Below are 26,780 nucleotides of genomic sequence, written 5' to 3'. Positions count from 1 at the left end.
TCCATAGTACCACTCACTAGTCAGAGAACCAAGAAAGATATCTTCAAAGTTTAATAGAAAAAAAAAACAAAGGCACTTTATCCAAAACTCTGTAACCAAAGACTTACAGAAACAATAATTCTGCAGCCTTCACAGAGAATATCAACTACTTTTAAGAAATATAGTTATTGTTTTCCTCTCAAAAATGTCTACTCCTTGAGATAAATATTCTTGCCTTTCTTCTTCACTAACCTTTTTTTTTTTAAACTAACCAAGTCTTTCCCCACAGACCCATTTTCAAGCAACAGTTCCAACACTTGTATTATCTTTCATAATGGTTCCTAATTTAAATCTCATAAGGCACCTGCATTTCCAAGCACATCATTTATACAACACTATTAAGCATTTAAAACAGTATTTTTGCCAGTAAAATACTTCCCCTCTCAAAAGTCAATAATTTTCTATGGATAGTTACAAATATTTGAGTATTCTATCTATATCCCTGAATCAGAGCAAAATATGGAGAGAGCAGGGTGAAAAATGCATTTGCTGAATGGTCCTAATTAGGACTAAGACAATATATTAAGATCAAACTTATCCTACTGGAGATTCTACTCCAGTATATTAAGATCAAAACATACTGTGATCTACTAAAAAATTTTGCAATGCTTCAATTAGGCATATAATTACTAAAAAAAAGGCCACATAATTCTGGTTATACTGTCCCTGTAATTCTTTATGAGGAGCTATGTGCATCTGCTATTGAATTATGGGATTAAAAAAGTTTAAACAACAAAAAAAAAACCTTTAGTCTCAGTCCCCCTAAACCATACCACTAACAATATACAAGCATACAGAACAAAAACAGTATATGCTTGTAACTGTAAAAGAACCTCAAAACCAACACACTCCCCAACAACAAAAAAAACCTCAAACAAAAAAAATCTCCAATCATACTAACCGTTCTCCAGATAGGATAACAGCATGTAAGTTAGCTTACCCAGAGCAGAAGTACTTGTTTGAAAGCACTTTTGTTTTTGCACAGAGCTACTTGAATACATCACCATAAAATGGGTTACTGCCTTGTATATATTATGTAACATTCAAAGTAAACAAATAATGCAGAAAATTATAGTAGCAGAAATGGAAGCCAGGTTGCCTATACACAAGCACTCGTATAAAACCATATCAATGTGTTAAAGCCACAGACACACCAGCCATGTTCTGTGACCCAAGTGTGACAGACTGTGCCACTATAATGAGTATCCCTAGCACTTCCTGCCAGACAGCAATCACAATTTGCAGTTCTTACACATCTCCCCTGCAAGCTACTGTAATACAAAATCAGCATTCTTACATGTCAGGGTGAGAGAAGATATTATTAGTACATTGTGAAGTAACTGAAACAGTAAGTGCACCCAAAACATTTATTTCCCCTTATCTCCTTCAACACATCTGGACAGTCACCTACCCGAATCACTCCACCACTGCCAATTCACACCATAGGAGTCTGAATCAGGTTCTGAACTTGGACCACAGAATCACCAGGATGCAGAACAGGGTTTATTAAACCACCCACATGGATCTGTGAAAAACAATTAAGAAGCGTTTTCAACAATGGGTTTAAAGGATCTTGCACAAAACTAAGACAGTTTCAAATCCACACATTAACTTTGTTTTACACCAGAATTAAACATAGGACACACAGACGTGATAACACATAACTCACCACACCACAACCACCATTCTACAATTACACATTTTTGTCCTCTGCCAAATCTCAAAGTAATGCAAACAGAGAAAGCAGTGTGCCAAAACACAAAAAAAAGGTAGAACTGGTTATCATCGCCTCTTTCTATGCCAGGCAAAAACAAAGCACAAGCATTGCTAGTAAGCTTGAGTTCAAAACAGCTCCCTTTCTGCTACTCGTATGAATGGAGTTTTAATGCAATTATCAGGTTAACAAAATGCAACCAAAACCAACAAGGAGTTATGTGCAGGACCTCAATTGGATGACTTCCTCTTAAAGGACTGCTGTTCTGGTGAGACTCAGCCACATTCTCTGAAAGAGAATCTATACCACCCACACTGCCACAAATACTCCCACAGCCCTCATGGGAAATACAACTCCTTGCAACAGATGAGGCTTTTAAAAAGCTGCAATTATTTTAATTGGACCTGCCAGTTGCCTTTCATTTAGCTTAACATGAGGTTTTATTGAAAGTCTGCAGCCACAGCTATTGGCAAGAGTGGAGACAGTTGCTTAAAAGTAGTTGGATCTATTTCTGGGAAGCTTACTCTGCCTGGTGAGCTTTTGCGGAGTACTGCCATATACTCTGTATGCTGAGGATACAAAGTTTTATTATGCGATCCTGGCTAGTAGACTGGAATAATGCAGTAAGTCTACACCCACAGCCTAATCTCGATTACATTTGTTGGGGCCAGTTCAAATAAGGTGCCAAAGCACAGATGGAAGAGAGGATAATAAATTACAGAAGACTGTTTTGTCATCTGCTTTTAAAACAGCACACACACCCCTAGCACCCCCCCCCCCCAAAAAAAAAGTCTTAAATATCTAGGTATCTAATTGATAACGGGAATCTTTCCTGAAAGAAAAAGATTCTTCAGCAGATCAGATCCTGACTAGCATACTTTCTATAAAGCATTCAACATACAGACACAAAACCGAGTTTCATGAGTCCTAAAGTTTCTAAGACAAATAGCAACAGAATCATCATTAAAGTAACTATTTTGGCCACTTTCAGAGCACTTTGTGAGATTTATCAAACGCTAAAACCTCCACACCAATACAATCGTTTAATAGATCTCAGCTACCTTTTCCAAAACACTGTTGGTATCAGCTCCTCATGGTGCCATTGGCAGCACAGCTAGAAACTGAAGGATGCCAGGGTGGATGCTACTGGTTGACTGCTACTTTTCTGGCTTGCTCAGGAATAAAAATCTTGGATTTCTGTTTGTTATAGTGGTGGCTATAACTTTCCCTCTGAAATTTTCCTACTGCTTTCCCACCTACAGCCAAAGTTTTTCTATGACTAAAAATACTAACTTAAGTATCACACTAAATCAAGTTTGTATCTGGCCAACAACCCCCTTCACACACATGCCATTTAGGAACCGCTGCTCTACAATGTAAAAACTGAAACAGGTTCTTGGCTCTTAACTAATAAGAGCTGAGTAACTTCCCTCTTCCTTGTCTTGCAGTCTTCCACAGAAGGTTAAACTTTTGATTCAATTTGAGCTTTAAGCTGTATCATTACAGATAGACAGTGGACTGTTGAACATGCTGACTCCTCCAGATTACATGTCCAAGTTTGTGATTACCTCCAGGAAGCCTCAAATTTTGTGGTACCCTCCATTAGTGCTTCAATCACTGAGCCTTCCACTCTATCCCAGGTAGCAAGAAAAATAACGCAGTAATTGTAAGGCTATCTAAACAATGGACAATTGCACAGATGATTACACACAAGATTACTATCTAAGCATACCTAAGGACTGCAAAAGAGGACTGGAACACTCCTCTATCCTCCATTTTCTCCTTTTACTTACAAGGAAGATGTTGTTTCAGAAGTTTAAGAGATAGACATCAGTTTAACTCCACCAGCAACTGCAACATACTTCCTGTGATCATTAACCACCACCTTATTACACTGTGCGGCAGGTACACCTGCCCTAAGGTAGGAAGCTTCTAGAACCACAAAGAGGAGTCTTCAGCCAAGAGAACTGACATGACCACATAGACCCACAGATAAGATTTAACTGGGGTATAAATGGAGCTCACTGGAGGGTGAACTTGAGCCAGTCCTCTACGAGGTCTGCAGCTGGGGACTGTCCCCTTAGGTTGAGACATTGCCCAAAGAAACTCCTCGAGGTTGAGAGCCCTCCCTTTGTTGAGTAACCAATTGCACATTTTGGATCATCATAATTCCTGAGTACAGTATTAATTCCTGAGTGACATTTCGAATCTGTGCATTGTTAATGATACTGGAGTCTTAAAGCAATTTTGGTTAAAGTAGAAATGAATTTGAATTCGTTATCAGCTTGTTACAAATAAATCCTGTTCGAGTTTATCACCTCATCTAATTTAATCTTTGTGAGTTTTCTCAATACAAAGTAAAAAACTCAAGACTTCTTTTTTTCTTAATAAAAAATTGACTACCCTGGCATACATGCTACAACTGCCTAGTGTTAAGCTACACCCCAAAAGCTAAGGGTTGGAGAGGAGCAGGAAGATAAGCATTTTACACATCTTCAGAAAAAGTATCTTCTGCTCTCGCACTTCTTCTCCTAATTCAAGTTTTTCCCACAATGTGATGATTTAGAAATTAAGCAGAACTACAGCTACAGCTTACTCCAAGCTTTTTCATTATCACACACTCCTATTTTTAATTAAAACATATGCTGCCTAATTAACACAAAGAACCAATTCCAACGCAAAGCCCTGATAGTCTGACAACTATATGAAATATATAACATTTGTGTAATAAACTAACTTCAGAAGACTTATGAACAACCAAGACTTTTCAGAATTAGATAGATTTGTGCTGCTGGTTGCTCAAAATCATCCCTTGCAGACAATATCTGACAGAGGACAAGTATTTTTGTAGCTGCAAAGCCAAGTATCAGAACAATCAAGCTGGATTTCACTCATGCTGCATAAAAAAAAAAAAAAGTTGTGAATTAAAAACCATAAGAAAATGTTTTCACTGTACTCTGTTTCTGGTTGTTCCTTTTTTCAACAGTGCTACAACATGAAATATGTCTACATAGACATACAAAGTTTTCTTCAGCTAGTGCAAAAAAGAGGGTGGGGTTAATACTGCTATCAAGCACTTCAGGCTTTGAAAGAATGAACCCTAGAGCCCAGGTTTAAATCAGTAATAACATTACACTATAATCCAAGGCCATCTATCACTTTGAGTAGACCTTCTGGAGGAAGATGCCAGACGGAACATTGTAATGGACACCACTCCCATTTCATACCTAAAAAGCAGTCAGTGTCCAACTTCTATTCTAATCAGACAGCAAAATAGCTAAACATTAAAATACCTATATAGTTATCCTTCACGAATCTTTCTGCTCAGCATTTTAAGACATGACAGATGCACTGAGACTAGTCTCCAGTCTCTCGAAAGTCTCTCCGAGTCTTCTCCAAAAGAGATAAGACTATCCACAGCACCAGAAAAATAAAAACACTACTTCATGTTTTAAGTGGGAAAAATCCAGAAAAAAAAAGATAACTTTAAAAACAGAAAAAGTAAATGAAGTCCATACTATTTCAATCAAATATTCACTTGTAGGAGGAAGGATGAATACAAACATGAAGTTATGCCAAAAAAAGATACACATGCCCTCAGGTTCAGAGTAGATTTCAATTTACCATGCTCTAGATTCTTACTACAGATAGACTCTCACAAATAAAGTGACATACGAAGGAAACATGAAAAAACATCCAATTATTTCATGCTCATTTGCAAGGTAAATAGACACTTCATTTTTTAATTCCTAACTAGACTGTACATGCTTGTTTTAAGAAAAATCCTAGTACATTTTGAATCTGGGGGTGGTGGAAGGGAAAAAAAGAAGAAACAAACTTGCACCACATTTTGTTGTATGAAACCAAGATTTAGTTTCATAAGATCAAATTTCAGTCCCAGAGAATTTAGAATCATTACAGTAGTTCCTCCCAAGTATGTAGAAGATCGCCATTTAGGAAACTACCTTAAGGAAGGTACCAACCAGAAGATACGTAGATATTTTGCAGATTAAAGAGCAGGACATACAAATAGACAACTACTGGCATGACAAACAGATTCTTATCTGCTTAAGTACGTTTTCAAAACTATCAATTTGACAACTACTCCAGTAAGCAGGCAATGTCCCACCAAGCTTTTCTTGTAGAAGTAACTGTTGTTAACACTGGTGTGACTGAAGAAGGAAAAAGTCCACACAACTCAACATTTCTCATGCAATAGCACAGAGAAATGCGTTGCAGGGAACAGCAACATAAACTCAGATGTCAAGAAATTAATTTTACCTGAGACTATAAGAATCAGGATACTCTTCCTCCTTCGTATTAGAAAGAGGACAAAAACTCACTAGTGCTTTTGTACATCACTCCACTCTAATCTCTTCAGGGAACATAGTATCAGAGAGTCTTAAAAAGCTGCGAAAGTCTGTTTCTGTCTACCTCATGCTCATCAATGCCATTTCCTCCCTACTGACTTGGCCCTTCTGTGAGCAAGAAGAGAAAGATCAGAAGCTTTGTCACCTGCATTTCATGAGTGCAGGACAGTAAAGTGAGACTGCTGCAGCATACAGGCCCCATGCCATGATCACACGGCACCATGACACCCAGGTGGCAAACTTCCCAGAGCATTTTAGAATGATGAAGCTAAATGCCTTCTATTCTTCCATTCCTCCACCTCCTAATTATGTTGCACCTTTAATCCCTCCATGAATGAAGGTGATCCTACACTGCCCTTCTGAGAGGAACTAGTAAAATATAGTAATGGCACCCCACATTACCAGTGACAGGTATTTCCAATTGCATCATTGTACCAGCGGTAATATATAACACTGTTGAGGTACAGCCCCACTTGGGAAAAACTACACAGTCTCTTTCTCACTCCTCCCACCCTCCAAGGGAACAGGGAGAGATAACATAAGAAAAGGACTCGAAGTTTGAGATAAGAACAGGGAGAGAACCTTAAAGTTACTGTTACAAGCAAAACAGACTCCACTTGGGGAAAACTTGTTTGTTATTAAAACCAAAGCAGGATAATGAAAAAGAGAACAAAACAACTTCCCCCCACCTCTCCCTCTTCCCGGACTTAACATTATCTCTACCTCCTTCCCCCTCTGAGCAGTGCAGGGGGGAAGAGGGAATGGGGGTTACGGTCAGTTCATCACATGTCGCTTTACACTGCTCCTTCCTCCTCGGAGGAAGAACTCCTCACATTCCTCCCTTGCTCCAGCATGGGGTGCCTCTCACAGGCTACAGTCCTTCATGAACTGTTCCAGCCTGGGTCATTTTTCCATGGGGTACAGTTCCTCCATATCGGCTGCCCCAGCACGGGCCCTCCACAGGCCACAGCCTCCTTCAGGCATCCGCCTGCCCTGACATGGGGTCCTCCCCGGGCTGCAGGGGGATCTCTGCTCCTCCGTGGACCTCCATGGGCTGCAGGGGCACAGCCGGCCTCACCATGGGCTGCATGGGAATCTCTGTTGGGAGCAGCATTACTCCTCCCTCTCCTTCACTGATTTTGGCGTCTGCAGCCATTCCTCTCACAACAAATTCTTCACAATCGGCTCAGGTCCGAGAACCTGTCAGGTTCTCTTCACATCTCATCTCCTCTCCACTTCTTGCAGCCAGGCCGGGCCAAGTTGGGCCCAGACAGCCACCTGGCGGGAGGCCAGAGGGTGAGGCCTGCAAGGCCAACAAGGCTCACACCTCCCCCTCTCTGCCCCCGCTTCAGCTTCTTCACACCTTCTCTTCTTTTTTTCCCCTTCTTAAATATGTTATCATAGAGGCATTATCAGGGAACATTCTGCTACCAGCTGGCTCGACCCTGGCCAGCAGTGGGTCTGCCCTAGGCCTAGCTGAGTCCACTGAACAAAGTGGAAACAACTTCTAGCAGCTTCTTAGAGAAGCTCTACTACCTCTACTAAATGAAACCAGGACAAACATATGAACTTGTTTACTAATAATACTGACTACCCATCACCTCTCAGTTCTCCATTCACAGTAGCCTTGGGATCTCACTTGAAAGTAGAGCATCCTGCATTCAAATACTGTTGGCCTACACATTTCCATCAAAAGATCCCTCCAGACAATGAAAAATACAAAGCCACCAGAAATCCCTAGGGACTAAAGAAAGTAGAAAAGTCTCAAGAGCAAATGCTCTGGAAGGTAGCTTTCAGGAAAAAAAAAACCAAAACCCCAAAAAAACCCACAACACGTCAATGTTTCTTCTCCTTTTCCAATTTCAGTTCTTATGACGGTGAGTTATTTCCCACCCCTGCAGCATTTATAAGCTATTTTACAGATCGACATGAATTTCCCAGCCTACTGTAAAAGTCTAGAAGTCAATCTACACACGGAAAAAAAGTAGGAAACAACGTAGGAAACATAGGGGTGGTACACTTTAAATCTGCCCCAAAAGAGATAACACTGGGTAAGTAACCCAGTTTCTAACTGCACTTCTGACTTTTATGAAAGAATCACTGAGGATCAAATCAGTGACGTAGAAAAGAGCAACAGTTATTTACTGTGACCAAGTGAAAGACTATTCCAAACCAGCAACTAGAACTCAAAAGGCAGGTCAATCCCCATTATGATTAATTCAAACATGAGACTGCTAAAGAAAGAGTAAGCCTTGCTTTCCCCTCACACCTGCCTTTTATTAAATCTAGGGTTTGCACAACCACACCATGAGTCCAATCAGCAACTGACCCAAAAGCCTAACCCTGCAAGATACTGGGGGGAATTCTTTTCTAATCACATCAGCTTGCTCATCAACTCACTGACCTTCAACAGAAAGTCTTCACCTATGAAGCAAAGTAGCTGTGCAGGAAGGAACGAGGAAGCGTACTGCCTACTGTCAGAGGAGATACAGCAGAATTTAAGACTACACACTCAGCCACAGGCTTTCTAAACTAAGACTTCTTTAAAAGTAAAGGTTCATTATTACTGATACTTTTCTCTCAGTATCAAAAAACATGCAGGTATTGTTTACTGCTCATTTATGTGGGTCACATTTTATAGTTCAGTCTGCCTTGGATTCACAGTTTTGGTGGGTTTTTTTTCTGAAAAAATAAACCAGTGAAGACAAGTTTGGAGAGGGTGCAGGGGTGAATAATTTTTAAAAATATTAACCCTGTCAAATATCTCCAGGCAACCAAGAACCACCAAAGACACTGAGTTAGCTCAGTACATAGTTATGGTCCAGACAGTGATTATGTCAGCAGTTTGTGTTCTTCGTTATGAGTTCAGAACTGAAAGAAATATTTACAGGATGTGGTCTTCTTAACTGGAAGACATCCTTGCTCAACAAGTGCTGCACAGTTTTTGCAATAAAAAGTCAATTACTTGCTTACAAAGCAATGTTTTACATTTATAAAAGTTTGGGAGTGGGATTAAGGTATACAAAACAGATCAGCACCTCCAACATGATAAGTTAAAGAGAGTAAATGTAAATAAATATTTAACCAGAAAAAACTCTTAAACTCCAAAGTGACCAATACATGAAGGTGCCTTGTCAAGAAGCACTTATGGTAAAGAATTTCAGTTGTTCAGTTGGGGCTAATTGCAATACTAAGGTTTTTAAAAAATTGTAGAAATACATTCAATTAATATCAATCTGTAATTCAAACTCTGAATATTGAACAGATTTGTAAAAATAATTAAAAATAAAAGATACCTGAGGTACACAACAGGGTCACTGATCTCGATGAATCTTCCATCTGCCCCAGTGCTCTTAAAAAGTAACTGAATATTCACAAGATGGACCTCAAACTCCCTACAGCATCATAAGGTACCGCTTTATGGTAGATTACGCCCATTACTTAGAGCAGGATGAACTCTACTTCAAATCTTAAAGATTATTTCTCCCATATGAAGTCCATATAAGACAGTTCCTGTTAACCCTTTGGTGTTTGGACATAAAGCAAGTCTAATAACTGGTATGGATGAAACTAGTTTCTCTGCAGTGCACACAACCTTCTCATACAAATTCCTCTTCTAGTGCCCCTCCTACTAACTGACTAACTAAAAGCCACCCACATCACACACCTGAAAAACACACCCAACTGAATCCTGACAGGAAGAAAAAGGGGGGGGAGGGGGAGGTTGTGAATCTTCTACTGGCCTGATCCCAAGTCAACATTACCACTGTCTTGGAAAACCAAAGGAGAAGAGTCACGTTCAGGAAGAAACCACAAGAAAGGACAAAACAAAGTATAAAAACTAACATACGTTTAAAAGTCACATCAATTATATGTCATGGTTAATTAAATCACACAGATCAGAATTAAGTTGCACAGTACCTTGAAAAAAAAAAAAAAAATCATTGCAAGTATTTAATGGAGAGGTAACAAAAGAGATACTGGGTAAATCCAAGAAGTTGGTTCTACAATGCTATCAACAGCTGAGGAAAATGTTAACAGAAAATTTGGAATGAACTCCAAAGACTGGAAAAAATTCAGTAGACTCCATAGCCTTACTGGTCCATTAAAATGTGAAATGACAAGGGCTTTGATGAGAGTTTAAGTTGGTCAAACAGTGAGAAAAGAAACGTATTATAATTGTTGCAAGTATACTGCAATTTGCCACCACTTTCAGGTTCTGTACAGCAAAAACCAACCTTGTATTAAGATTAGGTTTTTTGGAATTGCAATTAACACTATGACAGTAGCAAGTTCAACGTGAACATAGATGTGTGAACTAATTTCCAAGTTCATTTGAAAATGAATTCCTGTTACTAGTGATGACGAAGACCAAACTGGGAGTAAGTTTTTAACTTCATATTTCACATGGAAAATGCCAGCAAACCAGGTCAGACCCCAAATAAGTAACACATACCTCTAAGTTGGGGAGAGGGGGCATGGACACCCATAGATATTTGCACAGGAAGCACATTTCAGAAACATAAAAGGACAGGAGAACATAGACCTGGGTAGTACTTTTCTTTGTGTTACTATTTCTGGTACTTCCTACAATTCAATAGCTACAGAACACAGCTGTAGCCACCGATACCTGGGAGATGAGTAGAAACCCTGGAATTAATCGTGCTTGAGCGTGTCAGGCCTACCTTTGGCTAGCAGGACCACTATTCACTCACGAAACAGAAAATTTGGTGACTAGAACAAAGACAGACAGCACACTTCACAGAAGAATTAAGGCTGAGGAGGAGGACAGCTCCTGTATACCTAAATATGTTTTCTAGAGATTGTCCTGTAACTACCCCAAAGACAGCTGAGACCAGACAAACTAACACATCACAATCACAGAAGACAGATGGACTGCCTGAACAAATACAAAAGCACACAAGAACCCAACTAATGTGGACCTATACACAGACAAGTGTTGCAGTTCAGTCCCACACAGGAGAGGGCCCCAAGGCCAACAAGGTTCATGCCTCCTCCTCTCTGCTCCCATTTCAGCTTCTTCACATTGTCTTCTTTCTTTATTTTTCCTGATTTTCCCGTTCTTAAATACATTATCACAGAGGCGTTATCACAGAACATTCTGCCACCAGTTGGCTCGGCCTTGGCCAGCAGCAGGTCCACCCTAGGCCCGCCGAGTCCACTGGACAAAGGGGAAACAACTTCTAGCAGCTTCTTACAGAAGCTGCCACGGTAGCCCCCCCCCCACTAAATAAAATTAACATAACAAGCATCTCCTGAAGCTGTTTCGGACCCTCATCTTTCAGCAGACAAGCACATCCTCAGTTCGTGGTATCATTACCATGGGACAGCTAAAAAGTTCAGAGAGAGTGAAGGGTAGAATTCAAAATAGAAAAAGAAACACCAGCATCTCCTCTTTCAATCCAGGAGACAAGAACACATCAAGATTCTACTTGGCTTCACATGTGAGCTCCTAGTATCATAAAAAAAGATTTAAAAAAGAGCACAGAAATGCTGATAGTTATGGCCTCTGCTACAGCCAGGCTTCAGATGAAGCTACTTTATTGTTGAATATTTGATTTAAATAAATCCATGCCTTCTACAGCTAGAGAAAAAAAGCACTCGCCCTCACTCACTCCTCTCTTTCAGGAACATATCACATGTTACACAAGACAGAACACTAAGGACCTTACGTAAGGTAATTCACTGAAGTGGATTTTTAACTGTGTATCTAACCATAGTGATGGAAGAGAAAGAATAAACAAGAGGAAAACAACATTCAGAAAGGACAAAGAAAATTGCTTTAAAGATACATACTTCATTCCTCTCGGTTTAAGACAGCTGTAAAAATCAAGGCTTGCAAATTATTTCAGATTTTTAAAAATCTATGCAAAATATTAGTTAGAAACTTTTCAGATGGAATTACAGCTTCTAGAGAGACGTGTATTTTTCTGTCAACGCAATTTTCAATATCTTCGCCTTCCAACTAGGAGGAATCAAAGTGACTATGACCTCATTTGCAAACAAGGAAGTAATATGCAACGAAACATGCTCTGCCCTGGGCTTGTTTCTTTATCATAATAAAATACTGCAATATTTGGAGCTGTTAGTTCTAAATGTTCCCAATTCCTGTCTTGAAGACTTACTGGAATTAAGAGTTTGGGCAGAAGCAACATTTTCACTGCTCATTTTTATTTTCATCAACCCTGGCTTTCTACCTGCAGTATCAAGCAATTACACACTGCTCTCATAGGAATGTACAGAAATACATAAGCTATCAGCCTTAAAAAAAAAAAAAAAAAAAAAAAAAAAAGGAAGAAAAAAAACACAAACACAACCCCCCCCACCGAAACCAACCCACCCCAACCCCCACCAAAAACCTGTATACTATGCACAGGCCAAGATATCCAAAAGGAAAACAATACTCTTTCCTACATAGCATCCCTGTTGGTAGCCTCCTCGTTTCAATTTCCATTTATGGCATATGCTAATCAAAAGAAAAAATAGCACATAGGGAAACAAATGGTAGCAAAAATGCTGAAAGGTAAGTCAGTAACTGGTGTTTAACACTATCCTCAATACTAGAAATCCTTTTTAACCCCTTAATTCAGGAAAGAAATCAGATTTTAAGAAAATAACTACCACATTCTGTTTTGCGTGAGTGTGATATTTTTACACATTTGACATATGTTGCTTCCTGAACAGATTCAATATATTTTGGCATTCCAGAACAAAACTGCTCTCATTGTGCTTGGCACTTCATGTACAATGCAGCCAGGAAGCCACTCCTTAGACTATGCAGCCATCTGCAGCAGATACCAAAGATTTTAAACAAGCAAGCTGCACGGCTGTAAATATGTCGTACTTCAATACACAAGAAAATTCTCATCTATTAACCAGATTCTCCATCTAATTGCCTGCAGATAAATTCAGGCAATCTGCAACACATTAACGGTTCAGCAGAAATGAAAGCAGAAAGGGGGGAAAAAAAAGAACCTATTTCGTATCAGAAGATTCCTGGTTACTTAATTATTTTGCTTTTTAAATTGTGTGGTCCATATATTAAAATAAAATAGCCCCTGATGCCCAGCTTTACATGTACTCTCCCCAAAAAAGTAACTGACAGAATGCCTAGCTAAAACTAGGATGTATCAAACAGAAATCAGAAGAACACAAGAGGCCCAAAACAATACAAGACTTTGAGATACAAAGCAAGCAGAGGTTAGGTACACAGGAGGAAGAACCACAACCAAAACCTTCTTGTTAATAAGATGGATAAACTGCCCATAAAAACTGCTGCACCACATCCAGACAGGTTACACAATTCAGTCTGCGGTGACAGGAACACAAGTGGAAACACATTCACAGACCAGATTTCAAAAACTGAGGAGTGCATGTGTATTCATTCCCCAATTGGGGATTGTGAGACTTCAAAAAAATACATCCTACCAAAAAAAAATACACATAAAGATGCACCCTGACACTTAAAACACCTTGACCCTTAATACACTATGTAGACCCCTAATGAAAGTCACTACTTCAAGAAATACCATACAAAACTGGAGTTCCATTTTACTTCAGAATACTTCTCCCTTAAAGAACATTTCTGTCCCTGTCTTCTCAGTGTTACCCACCTCAACAAGGTGGTTTATTTTCTGCTTTTACATCTTACATTACTGGCGACTATGCTAAGGCACATGGAAAATAAGGTGACTGGTGACAGGCAACACAGCTTCACTAAGGGCAAATCGTGCCTGACAAATGTGGTGGTCTTCTATGACAGGGTAACAGCCTTGGTGGATCAGGGATGACGAACTAATGTCACCTACCTGTGCTTGTGCAAAGCATCTGACACCATTCTGCACAAGATTCATGTCTCTAAACTGGAGAGACATGGATTTGACGGATGGACCACTCATAGATAAGGAATTGGCTGGATGGCCACACTCAAAGAGTTGTGGTCAACAGCTCAATGTCCAAGTGGAGACTGGTAACAAGTGGCATTCCTCAGGGGTCAGTAGGCGGACTGGTGCTGTTCAACATCTCTGTTAGTGACACAGACAGTGGGATAGACTGCACCGTCAGCAAGTTCGCTGACAACACAAAGCTGTGTGGTGCGGTCAACACGCTAGAGGAAAGGGATGCCATCCAGAGGGACCTTGACAGGCTGGAGAGGTGGGCCAATGCAAGCATAATGAAGTTCAACAAGGCCAACTGCAAGGTCCTGCACACGCACTGGGGCAATCCCAAGCAAAAATACAGGCTGGGCGGAGAATGGATCAAGACAGCAGCCCTGAGGGGAAGGACTTGGGGGTGTTGGTTGATGAGAAGCTCAATATGAGTTGGCAATGTGTGCTTGCAGTCTAGAAAGCCAACCGCATTCTGGGCTGCATCAAGAGAAATGTGGCCAGCAGGTTGAGGGAGATGATTCTCCCCTTTATTCCACTCTGGTGGGACCCCACCTGGAGTACTGTGTCCAGCTCTGGAGTCCCCAACACAAGAAGGATGTGGACCAGTTGGAGAGAGTCCAGAGGAGGGCCACAAAGATGATCAGAGGACTGGAGCACCTCTCTTATGAGGACAGGCTGAGAGAGTTGGGGCTGTTCAGCCTGGAAAAGAGAAGGCTCCAGGGAAACCGTACACTACCTAAAGGGGGCCTACAAGATAGCTGAAGAGGGACTTTTAACAAGGGCATGTAGTGACAGCACAAGGGGTAATGACTTTAAACTGGAAGAGAGAAGATTTTACTCAGGTATAAGGAAAAAAGTCTGTACTGTGAGGGTAGTGAGACACTGAAACAGGATGCTCATGGGAGTTGTGCATGCCCCACCCCTGGAAGTGTTCAAGACCAGGCTGGATGGGGCTTTGAGCGTCTTGTTCTAGTGGAGGGTTGGAGGGCAGGAGGGTTGGAACTAGATGATCTTAAGGTCCCTTCCAACCCCAACTATTCTATAATTCTATGATTTCAGTATAAATTGTAGAGCTTTTACTTACAATGCAGCTTTAAGAAGGTGTATTAAAGTAAAACCCTTTTTCACTGCTACGATAAGGAGTAGCCACTATTTCTACAAAAAGCAAAAGTTTGAAAAAAAAAAAAACCAGTATTCTCCAGAGTCTAAGCATCTTCTCCCCTTAGTTTATATAAAAATTATGATGCATATTAGCTCAATACTATTGTCAGCAGTTTTAAGAGTTATTGTCCTAGGCAAATAAAGAAATCTCTGAACTGTACCTCTGTCTATTTTTTTTCCTGCATTCATTTTACAATAGATACATATATCCTGATCCATTCCAATTAGTTGCTCACAATTGTGATGCACATAATTATTCTTCTTTGCATTAACAGTGCAAGACTCTTTGCATTAACTACAAGACTCTTCATATCTCCCATGTGGCTAGGCACTGTTACTCTTGTCCTATATTTATTTAGCTTTGCTGTCACAACACGCATTTGGTTTCTGCCCACTTATAATAACCTCTTTTCACTCTCAACACAGTAATGAAATGTTTAAGCTAATAATTTTTGTAGTAAATTATTCTTCTCTTTAGTGTTGTGTTCCTCTAAGCCAACATATGATGATTAAAGAAAAAAGAAGAGCTGTTATGTTATTTTTATTTTACTACAGCAGACATTTTGGAGATCAGATAAGCAACTGCTATAATAAAATTAACAGAAGGCTATTCTTGAATGGTTTCCAAACTATTTTTGCCTCTTTAGATAGGGAAGAACGATAACTTACTGCTTACAATTAAAAAAAAAAAAAAGATAATTACTTGGAATTTAGACAATTATATTGAAGTTTATCTTAAAGTGCTGTTATCAACATAGATAATAATTCATTATCTAAAGTAAAAAAGAAGTTTTTCACCTGACAGGAGGCTTAAGTAGAACTAAGATTCTTCCTTCCTATCACAGTGCAAATTGTAGTCTCAAAACTAATTCAAAGCTGATTTAATAATACCTCAGTTTGAAGTGTTACTTAGCTTCTGGTACCCTGAGCTTTACAGCACGAGGATAAAAAAAAAAAAAAAAAGTAAAATACTACTTTGATACTATTGAAGTAATAAGTGGAACAGTGCCATGCTGATTTGCTATTAATGTCAGCCTTTTTTTCTCAGAATAGGAAAATGGAAGTGAATAGCACAATGTAGGAACTTCAGAAGACTTCATAACTGCAATTTCAAATAATTTGAATTGTCCAATGTGCACTTCCCTTCAGACTTTTCAAGATTAAAAACAAGTTAATCCAAGCTTGAGGAAAAAGAGCAACAGTCTGATTTTGAGTGAAGGTTATTTGTAGATATTTCATACTATGAAGCCAAAATGTAAAACTTTTTCAAGATTTAACACTAAATTTCAGACATCTGAAATCTTGACAAAACCTCTCCCACAGATCCCACAGATTTCCCACAGAAAAATCCCACAGAAATGTTTGCCTGCTCCAGTATATCCCTCTAGTAAGAGAAGCATTGAAAAAGAACACATGAATGCCACGATCCTCAGCACTTCTGCTTTGCTTTAGTAAAGCAAGACAAAATAAGTGCTCCTTGAAAATCAGAGGAGCTTACCCAGATAAATATAGGCAGAAGAGTAAATTGCTCTCATTTAAGTCTATTAAAATCTATTTTAAGTCCATCTTGCTTTTCTAGTACTTGTATTGTTTATATTTTCATTTATTTAGATGAAATAGGTGGTATTGGACTCAAAGCATTAACATCTAAATTAAGAATAATGTCCTGGAAGAACAGGATTTTCTAACAGCCACAGAAAGCTCCCTCCCTCACAAAACACTGTTCAGAAAAAAAGGTGACCAAAAATAAAAGATGTAAGTAAGATACACTATAGTTAAAAAATATTATAGCAAAATAGTAAAGCTTTGACAGTTTCTCCCTCCCACATAACAATGTTTCTGATCTTATCCATCATAATCAGAGCCAGAGGGCTTGCCAAGTTCAGAGTTCAAATTGATTCCCCCTTCCTGTCACATTCCCAGAAAGGATGGAAATGCACAGGTTTAACCATCTTTTTCTCCTCTTCCTACTTAGAGCTGAGTCCTTAACTTAATTGTTACCTTGTTTTTAATGGTTTCCCAACACTCATATGTGAACCAACAAAAATGACCTTAAAGTAAAATTCTAGGTTTGTTCCAAATATTATTTTCTAGTATTCTGTACTCGATTCCCTCTGTCTGTAATTCCTGCCAGGAGATCTACTAAAGAATTCGTTAATTACTTCAAATAAATCACTCTTTATAAGTTTACTGAAGCACAACTGAAATAAATGGTGTAAAGGCTGGATAACTATGAATCAGAAAGATGTGAACTTTTACATTTTCTCTCTCAGAGATGAACTTTACTGCCAACCCCCCAAAAATATAGAGCACCTCAGAAATTAAATGACCCGTAGCTCCAGAGTTAACACCACATATGATTATGTGACCAGAAGTAACCCAAAATGAGTATGTTCTTCTAAAAGGAACTAACTACCAAGCTGACATTCCAGGTCACCAAAGACAACTCTGCCATAGCAAGTAAACATACCAGCAGCAGGGTATCACTGCACACCAACAGCTGTGTGCACATTTATCTCCTCCTTCAGGCACACCTACCTTGTAGGCCAAAGAGAACACTAAACTCAACACCTCTGTATTATACTCTGTAGCATGAGTATGGAAAGTATTTACAGAGAATTTAAGACACAAAAGATTTAGACTGCTATGCTGCTGTACTTCTCGGTTTACTTTTACTGAAAATACAAGCCTCAACCTTGTAAATACTTCAGCAGTCAAACTTTTTTGTTTTTTTTTAACCACAAGCATATTATTAAGCATAATGTTTCCACAGAGGAAAAAAAAACAAACCTATAATGTGCATTAGTATCATTACTTAAGAGTTCTCTGATATACAGTTTCAAATACAAACCTCCATCCTATCCTTAGGGTTACCTATAAGTAAAGACAGAAGAACTGCAGTAATTTGATCAAATCACTGACAACTGGGTTGATCTTCTGAAGTATTTCTCCCATCAGGGGAGAATAATGCCAGGATGACTACAGTGACATGTGGGGGAAAAAGCAGCAGTTCTCAAAAAGTTTCTTAGCAGCCTACCACAAGTCTTCCAGACAAGCCTAGAAACACTTCAGCATCCAAACACTTAGGATGACATCCATAGTAATTTTGGATGACTGAACCTGCAACTGACATTCACAGACATCTGCCATTGCATTTCAGACCATTTGTTCAGATGTACTGATGTAGCTCAATGCATTTATGCCCTCTCCCTTCCTTCTTAGGAGGCTTGGAAGTTTTGGAAGATAGGTACTGAAAAACTCCAAGGACAAGGAGGGCAAGGAAAGCTGAGGAAATAATTTCTGCAACTATACTAAACTTAGACCCCAATTATGGGATAGAGGACTAAGGAAGAACATGAAACTTTTCTTATAGAACTGCCTGGGAAGATGGAGCCTCCTACGCAGCTGCTACAGAAGCTTCTCTTGCCAACTACACCCGAATACTAATGAGAAGGCTCCAAAGGCAGCAGTAAAACTCAAAGCACAGTACTTCAGACACCAAGACCACCCTTCTGCAGCTACCTTTAACATACTAACTAAATTCAAAATAGTTGAAGTTCTGTTATTAACACCGGAGCTTTCCCCACCAAGGAGAATAAGGCCCTGGCCACTTCACAGGGAGATATTACCCATTCCAAATTAGGAGTTAAATTACAAGTGTTTCATTTCAAGTATTTGTAACTTTTACTAACACCTCAGACCACTTCAGAGCTTCTTCTACTCCCAAAGCTAGCCTCAGACAACTGACACAAAAAGTAGCCACTGAGCGCTAGGAGCTTAGAGGAAGACAAATATACCCCAGCCATCTACTTCACAAGTGCAATTCTATGTTCAAGACGACACAAAACTCAACACTCCTAAAATAAGTATTTCCTTCCTACCTGCTTGTTCCTAGAAAGGAAATTCGACTCAAACAGCTGCAGTTTCTCCCACTGGCAGTGTGTCATAATCCAAAATAGTCAGACCACTCACTACTTGGACCATGTCTATGTACCTCTCTTCACTCTACTGCAGTCAACTTCATGATGGGGTCTACAAGACATGAAGCACAGCACTGTATGTATTGAACTGGGAAAATTCAGTGTGCTTAGAAAACTTTTTTGTTTAGAAAGGGAGCTCACACACCAAATGAATTCCAAACTGATCACTCTGAAGATACTGCTCTACAGTTTCTTCCAGTTATTATTCTCATAATGTACATCTAAATAAGGGAATCTTAAAGAATGTTTGCTTTTAGTAGTTGTTTTACTTTGCATATATAATACAGCCTTATGCTTGCAGAATTCAATTATACAAAAGTGTGAAACAAAAGTTTGAGAAACCATAGTTCTATTTACAAAAGATGCAAGAGTGTCTAATATTGGGTATTTTAAAATTCAGAAACTATGAAAAAAGTTGTGCATTTTGGAATCACTTACCTTTTTTCTCGTAGCTTTGCTCTTACAGCGACAGAAGATCTTTTCACTATCGTAAGTGATCTTTAGGGTTTAGCCTGTGCCTAACTGGAAGGCACAAAGCATTCCGCTGTCTTCCTTAGTCAAAGTTGTGTACAAGACTTGCTACCTAACATTTTCTTGGCCATCCCAAAAAATAGCATAGAAAAGTATGGCCATCTCATTCATTATGTACTGAACTGGATAAAGAGAGGAGGGAAGTACATACTATCTTATCTAACAAGACTGAGCCTTCAAATGCAAGAAGCCTCAAAGGCTTGGCTACCTTCTGACATGATTACAACTTCCAGGACAGCCACAGCAGCTAAGATTGTTCACACTGTCCTCAGACTCTGCTTAATCATCACTGTTCCTGTGCATAATGATTGTTTAGTATCAAGTATCTACAAATTAGTTCCAAATACAGAAAGAACTAATCTACTTTTCAACTTAAACTACCCTAGGGAAGCTAGTCACAATGCTGATATTCTCCAACATAAGTACACTTGAGTTTGGTTTCATTTAGACCAAATGGAGTGGTCTGTTTAGCTTCATTTCTCAGTTATGCAAAGTCATGATGTATTTTAAAGGTGGAAGGTGCAATTTAGTGCTGAAATATCATGCTTCTCTATCACCTTCAGGGGAAGTACAGGTGAAACTAAACATAGTAATAAGACAAAATACCCATATTGAAATTTAAGCATCAGAGAAACAAGTATCTTAAAAAGAACTGGTAACTAATGAGAGAGAGCAGCAGAAAAAGCAGAATTATCCCAAGATTACTACATAATAAAAATAGTACCAATTTCAGCATAGCAATATTCACTTCTTCCATTTTTCTTAGGCGAAGATGAGATTTATAAATCTCTCCTAAATCAGCATCCTTATTTTAAATCTTAACATCTATAAGGCTTTACTGACAATATATGAACAGTGTATTCTTAATTAGAAATGAAGGCTGTATTTCAGTAAACTAATCTTTTTTACAACAAAAAAATCCTTCCAAAAACCCCATACTCATCTTGTCATTAGAGCAGTAAAGTTCCTCTGTATCACCTGTCCCCTTACAATCTTAAACTCAATAGAATTGCTTAACAATTATTACCAAAGTACACTAGGCGTAGGGCCCTAATTTTTATCAACATTTACTCAGCAGGAGACAGTGTGCCAGCTGTGCTGATACAGTGGGCTCCGCATGCCACCTTCACAGCTGGCAACTGCAGTGGCACACCACAGTGGCTTCCCAGGAGATGAAGAGAACTATAAGAACTGTGGGAAATCCATGTTTGAAGCTTTGACAAGTCCCTACTCCACTGAAAAAAAAAAAGTACTTCTTGTCCAGATCTGATCCAGCGTCTGCCATGCGAGTAGCCACAGAACTATTCACAAGTAACCCACAACACTAAGAAAAAGATATTCCCTATATACTCAAAACATTAAGCAAAACTCTCGAAATCAGTTAACTTTTAGAAGTTGTAGAAGATGTAACCTACACCTCACAAGTGTGCATTGAACTTCACAGATGTTCCAAAGACACTAAGTAGCAATGTAACATGTTACCACAAACTGTGTACTTTCTAAACTGCGGGGTGGGGGGCAGGGGTGTGGGTGTGGCGTGTGGTGGTGTATCTATGGGCTATTTACTACACAAATTGACAAGCATGTTACCTTCAATGTTTTTATTTTGATGTGAAAAGTGTTGTCTGATAAATTGTTTTACTTACATAAAATTTACTTACATAAAATCTTATTTTTTCTAGACAATTCACATTTAATTACCTATATCAGCTGTGACCATCAACATTTGCATGCTTACACAAGAATACAATCCACTATTTTCATATCCGTAAGTGTAGCTTTTCCACCAAGTCAACTAGTTAGTCATTCGGAAAAGGTTAGATTTGTAATTCCTCTACGTGGAGTAAATGTCAGATCCTCCTTTAGCAGATCAGGTTATTCCCTAGGGAGAACCTGCTGAAGAGATGACATATCAACCATTTGATCTTTACGTAACATTTTCCCTAGAAGATTTTCCTTTTTGCTTGGGAGCAGGAAGGACAAAAACAAAACAAGAAAACAAATCAGACAGCCAGTGATTCATTACACCCCTACAGGAAAGCTGAGTTGAGGAATTTGCTCCCATCCCCTTCTATTTCTAGAACCTACTGTTAACATGCTACGTATTATGTATGTTACATATGTGGAAGCCTTTCCTTAGCTTTGATGTTCCAAACACAGCTCTTTATGCCTGCGACTACAGACTCCGAAAGAATTCCACTGAGCAGAAACCATAACGCTGTTTGCTTATACTACCAGCTTCATACATCATGCAACTTTGAATGAATAATAGTTTCTCCATGGAGCCACCTCATCAATTCTACATGAATGTGATGTGCAAACAGATACCCTACAGAACACTACATTCATACCAAACAATATCTACTGAGCAGCTTAATCATAAGACAAATCTATTCATATTTTTACTAATATGATAATCATATTCCACAGTATGCCATAGGCTGTAACTTCTAGCTTTTTGTTTGCAAGCATACCTACCTAAAATGACCAGTGTTTACTTGAGCTTCATTTATCAGCAGGGAACAGCCAGGTCAAAAGAATGTTTCCCTAAGCCATTGACGCATACCTATGAAACTGTTGTTTCAAGCAACGTGAGCTACCATGCGTATACTTAAATAACTTTACTCATAATACTACTATCAATGTCAGACTGGTTTTCAGTTGAGATGGCTGATCTGGAGAAAGAATACACTCCTTCATAACTCCTAAACTATGTTAATGACATGAATGGAATTCTATGATATAACCATTAGCTGTAAGCAGTACTGAATTACACTTTCATCATTAAAAAGGGCCTTATGAGTAGCTACCATGGTGACAAAACACTAGCGTAGAAAGTTGTGGCTCCACTACAAGGATCTATTCTTCTACATGGCATTGAAAAATATCAAGTGCATCATGAGAAACACAAAAGGTCTGAAAAGAAACAAAATTGCATCCATTACTAACATAGTGGTTCACAACTACATTTGTCATGCATTGCTACAATTCGCCCCCATCCGCAAGAATCTCAGGTCATTACTGGGACAGAAACACTGCTTTGGAAAGTGATCACTCTTTGTAAAAGGATTACTCTATTTAGACTTCATTGCTTTTCTGCCAAGCACCAGCCATATAAGGAATCCGAAGTTCACTGCCATTTATTTTGTTCAGTCCTTTCTGACGCCTAAGAATAACCCTTACTGCTGCTTAGAAAGGTAAGTCAACAAATTGGAAGCCAAATCATTCACTTCTTATCAGCCACAGAAGCCACTTTAGGTCAGCCAAATGTTAACATTTTTCCTCACTGTATAATCAAAAAGAAGGAGTTGGATTAATAACTTTCCTCAAATACTATGTTACTCGATGTTGCTAAAGAACTATGTACATAGAGAGTGCAAAAAATTTTGCACAGAAATTACTTTGTCTAAGCCTCACAAATACCAACATATCTCAGACATCGAAGAGACTGAAGCACACTCATACTCTCTGACCAACATGCTGCTTTCGAGTTTGACAAATAGGAACAAAAATTTAAATAAAGCTAGCACAGGCTTCCAGGTTGTTTTGAACATCCGCAATATGAGAAATTCCTTGCCTTCACGAAGGAACTAACCAATAATTGTCTCTTTGAGGCATGTGAAATGAGTCTGCGGTGAGCAAAATTGCTTTCACTACACACAACTAGTTAGTTGGCGTAACTTAACGAGCACCAACAGTACAAAATCTTACACCAAAAGTTCACATTTAGCTTCCACTCCAACAGCTTCAAACACAACTCCCTTCCAAAATTATAAAGGAGAAAGTGGTCACCAAACCCAAACAAGGCTACATTAACTCGGAGGTTCAACTGCACATACTTTTAAGAAGTCAGATCACCAGCTAGCTTTTTTGTTTGTTTGTTTCTTAAATGGAGGTTCCAAAGATAAACTTGAGCAAGAATCAAAATGCAATACAGACCTCTCCTATACAAGCTGAAAAATAAGCAGTTCAACTCGTCATCTTGAGGACAGAGAGGGGGTGGAGGGGAGGAAGAGAGGTGGTAGCAGCAGTCGAGGGGAAAAACTGCCACAGCATTTACAGAAGACTAAAAGGGCACGTTTTTATAAAGAAATTTCACAGCTATCTTGAAGAAGAGCAGCCAGACACTAACTGATATTCCAGAAAATAAGGTGACAGACAAACCAGAAACGGCAGACACAGGAAACACCAAGCCCCCAGACCTTTCGATTAAAGATATTACCTCCTTTAGGACTTTCGTATTTGCCGACAAGTTAATTATACTCGCACGGTTAGTTAATTGTTTTGGAAGGGAAGGAGCTGAAGCAGCAGAGTCACAGAGTCGAACAGTTTCAGTTCAGTACCTTCTCCGACCGAACAAAGAAACTTCTGTGTCTCAGGAGCTTAAAAACTTTCGGTCTCCCCAGGCTCTTTCCTCAGCCTCCATGAAACCAGCGAACTACGTTCATAGAAACAGCATTTCAGCGACAGACGGAGAAACACAAAGGATAGCTAAACTATGGAAGGCGGAAAACACAGAAAAAATAAAGGCCAAAAACAGGATATCAAAATGAAGCGTGAACTCCTTCCTTTTTCCCCACCCCCTTCAGCAGAGGAAGCATTTTTCTGTTGTTGCTGCTGCTGCGGCTCCCCAAGCCTTCTCCATTTAATTTACCTCGTCTGTCGGGCCTCTAAGCCAGATCCAGCAGGCAGGAGTTTCTTCCGACCCCAAGGAAATACATTAAATCCGACCGAGCTTTCTTCTCGTTAAGGAGGAGGGGGGCAGAGGGAAAGGGAGGAGAAGGAGGGGGTGGGTGGGGAAAAAAAAAATGCAACAGCTTTCGACGCGGACGGGGCCGCTCGCCGCGCGGAGCGTGCGACGCGAGTGTGCGCGGGGGAGGGCGGCGGCGCCGGGGTCTGCCCCGCGGGCGGCCCCGAGCCGCGCCGGCCCCGCCCGGCCCCGCGACCGCCCGACAGAAACGGCGCCCGGCGGCGACACCGCAGCGCCCCCCCGCCCCGCCCGTCCTCGCCTGCCGCCCCGCCGCGCCGGGCGCCGCCGCTCCGCCCCTAGCCCCGCACCCCCCACCGCAACCGCCAAGGGCAGGAGAGGAGCGGGATGGCCGCCCGCCTCACCTGCCCGCCCGCCGCCGCCGCCCTCTCTCCCCGCCTCCTTTCGCACACTTCCCCCTTCTCCCGCCCCCCTCCCGGCCTCGGCGGCGGAGCTGTCGGGAGAAGGAGCGCCCCAGGGCTGGGGGGGGGAAACGACTTAGGGGGGAGTCGGGGCGGCGGGTGAGACCCCCGCGGTTGCCGGCACCGCCGCCCGGGCCGAGGGAGACACCGCAGCGGCGGGGAGGTGTGGGGGGGCGGGGCAGAACGGAGCAGCAGCCGAGCTGGGGCCGGTCAGAGGCGGCGGCGGCGGGCAGGCGCGGCGCTCGCGCCCCCACTGGCTGTGACGGGCGGGGGAGGGGCCGAGCGGTCGCCGCTGCCGCCGACGGGCCCCACTGCCCTCCCCTCCCCCCTGCACCGGTGTGGGGCTGAGCGCGGGAGGCCGCGGCGCAGCCAATCCCGGGCCAGGGGCATCGTGAGGGACGGGCCGCCGCAGCCAATGGGGGCCGGCAGGGGGCGGGAGCTTGCTGTGTAGGAATGGGGTGCGGTGGGGGAAGCGCGGGGGCGAGGCGGCCGAAGAAGCTGGGGCAGTCGTGCGGGGGTGGAGAGACCTGTCCTGGGGTCACGGGGCCGAGGGACTGGCCTTCCAGTCCCTGCCCAGCCTGCGGCCGGCGCCGAGGGTTGGGGTGAGGCCTGGCCGCGGGCCGGGCCGGGCGGGTGCCTGCCTGCCTGCGGGGCCCTTCCCGGGCCGGTGACCGCTGGGGACGGAGGAAGCCCCGCGCGGGGGCGCGGGTGCCGCCGGTTTCCGCCCGCGGGTTCGGCGCGGTGTTGTCTTCAGTCGACCAAACAAATTCAGTCCCAAATGACGAGTGTTTACCCGGGCATACGCAGCTCAGCTTCCTAATTTAATAATTGCGCATTTTACCTCCCAGTTACTGGAACGGTGTATGGCACACCAGGCGTTGGTCTGAGGCTCATGGCTGCCCGGGCAGCTGCCCCACCATTGCGCCCCACAGCCCCTGGCAATGCTGAATGGGATCTGGGGGAACTAACACCTGGTGGAAAAAACTAACAACCTCCACCCAAACGAGAGGTTTGGATGTGTCATATTAAACTTAGATGCAAACAACAGCAATTAAAATAACACCGCACCTATACTCACAGTGTTTCGCATAAGCTCCAGAACACAGCTGTATTTTCTCTTCAACACCCACCGTACAATATGATGTTAAGGAAAATGCTGTGAAGTGTAATATAGTCATGTGTAATATAGCTTTGAATATAGCTTTGAAAAGCAGCCAATGGGTTTATTGTAGGTCACACAGCTTGGATATTGGCCTTTGCTGGATCTCACAGTACGTTGGATGGAAATGTTCTGTTTAATTTCCTTGATTGTTTGAAATGGGTATTTGGTAACCTATTGTGTACGCAATATGCCTTTTTAACAGTGCTGGAGCATGGAGTTCTTCTCAGCCGCAGAACAGCACGCAGAGCTGACGGCAGGGTGGATCGGAACATGCTGCTCACCTTATGCTCCTTAATTGTGTTCTGCAGGGACCACGTCTAAGGACAGAGGTACTTTTGTTTTCACAGGCATTTAATCCCTGGCTTCTCTACTGGGACTGCCACCAACTAAGCTGGGATAGTATTTTATTATGATAATCTCTTTACTGAGAAATGGACAAAATGCTAAAAAACACTGTTTTACTTGAGCCATCGAACAGCAAAGAAAAATGCTATGTCAGGTTAGTATCAACCTGCCCCTGATTTTAGCATACAATTAGAAGCAAAAAGTCCTTTAAACCCTCACCAGGAACTGCTACTGATATTTCCTGTTCAGGATCACTAATTGCTTCATCCAGTTTCTTACTGGGCTTTGGATGAAGAAGGTTTAATCTTTAGCAACAAAACGTGCAGTTAATCACATGTATAAAAGTCCACTTTGTTTAACAATACTGTTATTTATTTAAAACTTCTTGTCTATGTGTGG

At 41.1% G+C, this 26,780-nt stretch overlaps 1 protein-coding gene across 11 annotated transcripts in view; it reads right to left on the bottom strand.

Moving 5' to 3' along the window:
- Positions 1 to 24,624, bottom strand: part of ERBIN (erbb2 interacting protein) — a 122,736-nt gene extending 98,112 nt beyond the window's left edge. For 4 of the 11 annotated variants that reach the window (XM_086771304.1, XM_086771314.1, XM_086771313.1 and 1 more), the window contains exons 1-3: positions 24,360 to 24,624; positions 24,049 to 24,201; positions 1,451 to 1,564 (exon numbers count right to left, since the gene is read on the bottom strand). The gene's annotated coding sequence lies outside the window, so the exon portion shown is untranslated. Of the gene's footprint in view, positions 1 to 1,450; positions 1,565 to 19,075; positions 19,170 to 23,927; positions 24,202 to 24,359 lie in introns of those variants that run through there. The other 7 variants (XM_086771306.1, XM_086771309.1, XM_086771305.1 and 4 more) reach the window with 7 other exon arrangements.
- Between the last annotated feature and the right edge of the window lie 2,156 nt (positions 24,625 to 26,780).

Source organism: Chlamydotis macqueenii, chromosome Z (genome assembly GCF_036417535.1).
Source record: "Chlamydotis macqueenii isolate bChlMac1 chromosome Z, bChlMac1.mat, whole genome shotgun sequence".
Lineage (NCBI taxonomy): Eukaryota > Metazoa > Chordata > Aves > Otidiformes > Otididae > Chlamydotis > Chlamydotis macqueenii.
The sequence above is the reverse complement of the archived record's forward strand: the minus strand, read 5'-3'. Positions and strand labels throughout refer to the sequence as shown.